General features: G+C 38.9%; 1 non-coding gene across 1 annotated transcript; it reads right to left on the bottom strand.

Moving 5' to 3' along the window:
- Positions 1-4943: 4943 nt before the first annotated feature.
- LOC136234431 (small nucleolar RNA R71) lies at positions 4944-5050 on the bottom strand. Its single transcript, XR_010691315.1, has one exon. It is a non-coding gene; the product is annotated as a small nucleolar RNA R71 (small nucleolar RNA).
- Positions 5051-6434: the final 1384 nt, after the last annotated feature.

Genomic DNA, 6434 nt, shown 5'->3' with positions numbered 1-6434 from the left:
CCAGTCTATCTTTGAAAAAACTTGAATTTTTTTATCTGCAAACATCTAATTGCAAACGTTAAATAACAACGAGGATTTAGTCCTAGCGACCATCCTCAAAAATAAAAAACTATAAAATAAATAAATACATATATTATAAACCAAGATTCAAAATAAAACACGAAAAATATAAATTTTTGTTAAAAATTTGGCGTTCCCCGGCAATAGCGCCAAAACCTTGTTGAGCGATTTCCGCAAGTGCACGGTATACGCTTGTAGTAATAAAAGATATCGAACCCACAGGGAACGCTTTTTAACTAAAAACTTATTTAATTCAGTTTTATTCACGTCTTTAGGTTTAACTTAAGAAAATCGTTTAATAGATTGTATTGGTTTGGATTAATTAGGATTAGATAAGAATATTATATTGAACTTAGAGAACAATTCTGTCTTGAGATTTTGATTACAAGACAGATGCTTCCGTAGTTGGAATAAATAGAAGGTATAAAACTTATTTTCATTAAGCAAAGAAAGCAACTATAACTTTGGTAAGATTATGAACATGTAATAATACAAGAATTTATGCAATTAAATGGCTTTGAACCGTAGAAATCTCTCTGGATCGGAGCAGATTTCTACCTTAATTAAGTTAGTATTTTATATCCGATAAGCCGCGCTAGCGATCATATCATCCGTAAAAACTAATTCTTTCAAGTGTTCAACAAAGTTTCTATATAAATAAGATAGTATAAAACGTTTTAATAAAAACACCAATTTATCATTTTGAAAATCATTTTGTCAGAACAATATCAAAATAACAACAGGAAGAATGTATTGAATGAAATAAATATATTATTAGTGAATTGTGAATCTTCACAAGTTAACAGAGAAGAAGAAACATGGATAGCATTTTAGCGAAACCTTTGAGATCCGTGTTGTCAATCTTACCCTCAAACTCCACAGGCTTGTCAGACCTCTTTGCGCTTCAGCCGTTAGTTCTTCTCACTGAATCTTCGGAATAGAGACCGCTAGGTCCACTACCAGAATGAAAACTTGTCTCTGATCAACCTTTGAAACTAAACTAATATTACTGTGTTTATAACTAATCTAATAACAACTTGTGTACAGCAAGTTTGTTTACACAGAAATGAAATCTAACTTTTTGACTCATTTCTGAGTCAGAGTTTCTTCAACATAACAACTCTCATAACCCTTAATCCACCTTGATTTCTTGAAATGGATCACTTATTTATAGTTGGTGAAGGGTTGTAAATGAAGGGTCGTGTCCGCTGGTGAAGGGTCGCTTTTATCCAAACGAACAGACGCGTTTCTTGGATTTAAACATGTGAAAGCTGTGCAGAATTCTTCGCTGTCTCATATGAGATTCCGAGAATCTCAGTCGCGACAGGGGGTGAAGGGGCGAGCTGAAGACTTCGATTTTCCGTGACCGTCATTCGTATGTCGCGACTGAGATTCTGAAAATCTCAATCGCGACATGGGCTTCCTTCCCCGTCTCTCGGCTGCTTCTTGTCTCCTTGAGTCAATCTCCTGATTGATACGTATTCTTGGCACGTAATTTAGGTTTTTCCTCCGTTTTAGCTCCGTTTTAGCTCCTATTTGGATTTAACCAAATAATTAAGTACCTTGCATCAAAGAAGTAAATAAAGACGTAAAAGTACTCTAAATGAATATAATTAGCACGATTTCAATGTAAATTTAACGTATTTATATATGATATTTTAGGTATATTTTGGGCTTAACAGAGTCTGAGGATTACTTATACCTATTAATACCAATGAGATGAACAGGTGACAAGGATGAATCTACCCATCCTGTTATCTCAAGTCGGGTCCCCAATCCTAATGAACTCCCTTTCATTGGATCCACGTAACTATCCAGATATCTGCATATCTGAAGCTTGTGAGATCAGCTTTCTGTCTCGACAGAAGACATTGTTACATGCAAGTCTCAACAGTGATATGTCAATCCTAAACATATTACTTGACTTGGGGTGGTTTTAAGTTTGTTAGTTTATTATAAAGTTTCGTCTCACTTCATGCTTGTATGAACACTTTATAATCACTTTAAACAAACTTAGGGATTTCCTTTTATTAGACTTTATTTAGTTCTTAAAAGAGGTTGCCTTTATATAGTTATGAAACCATATCTCATTAAAACAAATGATATAAACAACACTTCATTTACATTAAGTTTATATCCTAGAACAATTGTCTATAGGACACTAAACCCCAACAAGCAACCCCTTCTTATCTGCATGGGTTAGCAGGTCGTTGAAGTCACCCACAATTGCCCAAGGAAGGGCAGAGGCAGATGCAATGTTGCGTAGAACTTGCCATGATTGTTTCCTCCTGCTTCTTTCTGGGCAGCCATAAAAACCAGTTAATCTCCAATTCCCTCTCTCTCTATCTGTAATTTCCAGGTCAATATAGTTAATTGAGAAAGATAACAAAGAGCACCCATTTTCCATCTTCCAAAATGCACATAGACCTCCACTCCTACCGACACAGTCAACTGCAAAACAACCTTCAAAACCCAAGAGTACTCGGATTTCCTCAATTCTACTACTACATACTAGTGTTTCAAATAAAAAATGACATCTGGGTTGTGAGTTCTGACGAGCTCACACAGTATTGGAACTACCCGGACATTCCCTAGCCCTCGGCAGTTCCAGCTTAGTATCTTCATTGCTTCGGGCAGACCCGAGCCCCCAGGTCTGCTATATTGCCATTTTTTGAGTCTGACTTCTCATTTTGAACTACTGTACCTGTAACTTTTTTGCTGACTGAGGCGGGGTGGCGTGTATCAATTGTGTTTTCTTTTTTGTTACCAAAATCCACCTCCATTGTACTGATCATGTCTGCCACTGAAATACCTTCAAACTTTGCTGAGATCCCTGGGCCTGACTCTGAATTATGCCCCATTACTGTACTGTCCAGACGTCTCTTCTTGTCCTCGAGTAACTGTTGGGCATGAATATGACTATAATTAAACAGCATTTTAATAACATTTTATGTGCATTTTAGACAAAATATTCCGAAACATATGGACTTATAAGTGTTTTATGCAGATTGTATTGATTAAGTCAAAAATGGGCGATAACACAGCCTGTTTTGCAACAAACCATAAGGAGTCGAGCATCCTTTGATCCAGCGGATTTCTGCTGTGTACCCGATGACGGATAGCGACTGGACAAGTGTCAGGAGCGGCGCGGCAGGTGCGGCAGATGCAAAAGACGTAGGGAGGCAGGAAAGCAACATGATGATAAGATGGATCACCCCTTGAGTGTTCAAGGGTCAACTTAAATTAATCATTCCCTAGTATTAGTAGCTGTAGGAAAACACTTAAATTAATCATTCCCTAGTATTAGGAGCTGTAGGAAAACAATCTTTTTGTAATATTTGGTGGCATGGTTCGTTTTTCTTCCTTTATATAGATGTAGTCGAGGGAAGGAAAAGGGACACCTTTAACTTTTGGGACAATCAGTTTTAGTTAGAACTTTTGAAGAGAGGCGAAGCTCTCTTAGGACGATGACGCCTCCAATGGAGGTCTGTGGAATTAATGATGGCTATTCACTCTTCACTATGAGTGAGTAGTCGTTTTGAATGGGTTTGGCCAGTTAGGGCCGGTTATGTAAGTCTTCTTTTAATCTTATTTATGAATGAATGTTGATATATTATGATGTGCTTGACAAATCCTTAACTCCATTGCTAAATGCTTGTATGTTAGTGTTAGATGCATGATAGGACACTACTTTCATCTTCACGGAACCATTTGTCAAGCATTCAACCCCGAAACAGAAATGTCAGGAGATTGCATCAAGGGTTTTCTTTATAGAAATGTTGTTTAGATCGTAATGCAAGAAAGAACCAACTTTGGGGACGCTTAAGGTTGCAGTACGTCTTAGAATCTTAAGAACACACGAGAGTTGACTTAAGTGAGCATTAAAACAGAGACCTTGGCATCACTTTACTTCATTCATGAATAAATAGGATGTTTAGAGACTAAAAGTGACCTGTTCTGCTGTGCTTGACCTGTTCTGCCTTTTTATCATTAAGTACTCTTTGAAATCAACTAAAGCTTTGATCTTGTTTATGTTTGAACAACACCTCTCAAATTAAAGAATTGACACACACCACACACCCTGTTCTACAAAGTATTTCTTGTAAACTTTGATTCTTAATCCCTATGGATACGATACTAGACTTATCATTTTATTACTTGTATCTAGTACACTTGATAGAGTCCATTCAGGAGACAAAAAAAATTTGGCGCCGTTACCGGGGATTGAAAGCAACAAATTTTATACGAACTTTTCTGTGAAACAAGGTGTTTTTAATCTGTTTGCTAAATAGTGCAGCCAGAAGGAATTTTTATTGGTTTATGCGCAGAGCTAGACCTCCTGTTTTTCCTATCGATCTCGAATTGGAGAGAACGTGTAGACGAAACAGAGCGGGAACTCGACGTGCAAGACAGAGAGAACGACAAAGAGAGAGAAGAATGGCTGGAAGGGTACCACCCGAACAACCAGTTCAACCAAACCAGGAAGAAGAGGGAGAAAATAATAACCCTCCTGTCATGCGAATCAGAGATTATTCGAGACCAACCACTGAAGGACATTCGTCATGCATCGTGTTGCCCAACGAAGGGAACAACATGTTCGAGGTGAAAGCATCTATGATACAAATGTTGCAGGCAGCCGTACAGTTCAATGGATACTAGTCAGAAGATCCAAATGGGCATATTCTTGAGTTTATCACGTTGTGCAACACTTCAGATCAAACAGAGGCGTTGCTGACGAAATAATTCGACTAAAGCTGTTTCCTTTTTCTCTAAGAGATAAAGCAAAGAATTGGTTGAAAAACTTGCAACCAGGAACGATCACCACTTGGGAAGAAATGGCTAGTGCGTTCTTAATGAAATATTTCCCACAACAACAAGCCATTAAGCTCAGAAATGAGGTTTCCCATTTTGTGCAAGAAGAAGATGAATCACTAGCCGAAGCATGGGAAAGGTACAAGGAACTACTAAGGAGAGTACCCAATCATAGCATTCCTATGTGGATGCAGATGCAGAACTTTTACAATGGGGTAACCAACATCTATAAGATCCAGATCGAATCTATTGCCAATGGAAATCCCGAAGATCTGGAACCTCAGGCCTTGTACGACCTTATTAAGAGAGTAGTGAGCACGAGTTATAACTGGCACTCTGCCAGAAGTGAGGGAAAAAGAGCGAGAAATGAAGATGTTGTGTCAAAATTGACAAGTCAGGTAGAACAGCTTGCTAGACAGCTCGGCAAGATAAATGTGTCCTCGATCCACAATGAACCACCATTCAATGACATTTGTGATTTTTGTGGAGGCCTTCATTTTAGCATCAACTGTCCCGGAGTTAAGCAGGGAAAGGGTGCACAGGCAGAATGTGATTATGCAGGGTATAATCAGAGGAATCCACCTAACCCGTATTCCAACACGTATAATCCTGCCACAAGAAATCATCTGAATTTCGAATGGACAGGCCAGCCCAACCAGCAGGAACAACCGAGATATCAACAACATCAAGGAGGACACTACCAGAGGCAACCTCATCAGCATTATAAACAACCTGCTCCACCAAAGGAAGATATATAGCCAGATATGAAGACGATGATGATGCAGTTCATGAAACAGACACAAGCATCAATTAAAAATCTGGAAACACAAGTCCACCAGTTAGCTGCATCTATGTCAAAAGGGAAGGGAATAATGCCAAGCAACACAGAGCCAAATCCAAAGGGCGATGTCATGGCAATCACCCTGAGATCTGGTAAGCAAACTCAACCCATTATATCGACTGGTGAAAATGCTGAATGCGCAGGAACATCCGAAGAAACTGGAGGAGAAAAGGAACAGACTGTTCCCATTCAAGAAGAAACCAGGAAGACAAAATCTGCCAGTGAGCAGAATCAGGAGGAAAGCGGAAAGATGTACAAGCCACCTCCGCCGTATGTTCCGCCTGTGCCATATCCAACGCGATTGATCAACAAAAAGTTGGAAGGACAAAATTCTAAGGTGTTGGACACCTTAAGGAAGTTGCACATCAACATTCCGTTCGTCGAAGCACTTGCACAGATGCCGTCATATGCAAAATTCTTGAAAGACCTCCTGTCGAACAAGAAAAAGCTGGGAAACATATCCATGATCCAACTCAACAGAGATTGTTCTTCAATACTCCAAAACAAGCAGCAGCTACCTAAAAAGCTAAAAGATCCAGGGAGTTTTTCTATTCCTTGCTCAATTGGAAAGCTAAATATTGAAAATGCACTATGTGACCTAGGAGCTAGCATAAACCTAATGCCTTATTCTGTATATGCTAAACTTGGGTTAGGAGAACCCCAACCTACTCGTATGTCAATTCAGTTGGCCGAGCGATCATTATATTACCCTAGGGGAGTG

Source organism: Euphorbia lathyris, chromosome 6 (genome assembly GCF_963576675.1).
Source record: "Euphorbia lathyris chromosome 6, ddEupLath1.1, whole genome shotgun sequence".
Lineage (NCBI taxonomy): Eukaryota > Viridiplantae > Streptophyta > Magnoliopsida > Malpighiales > Euphorbiaceae > Euphorbia > Euphorbia lathyris.
This window is presented reverse-complemented; position numbering and strand designations above follow the sequence as displayed.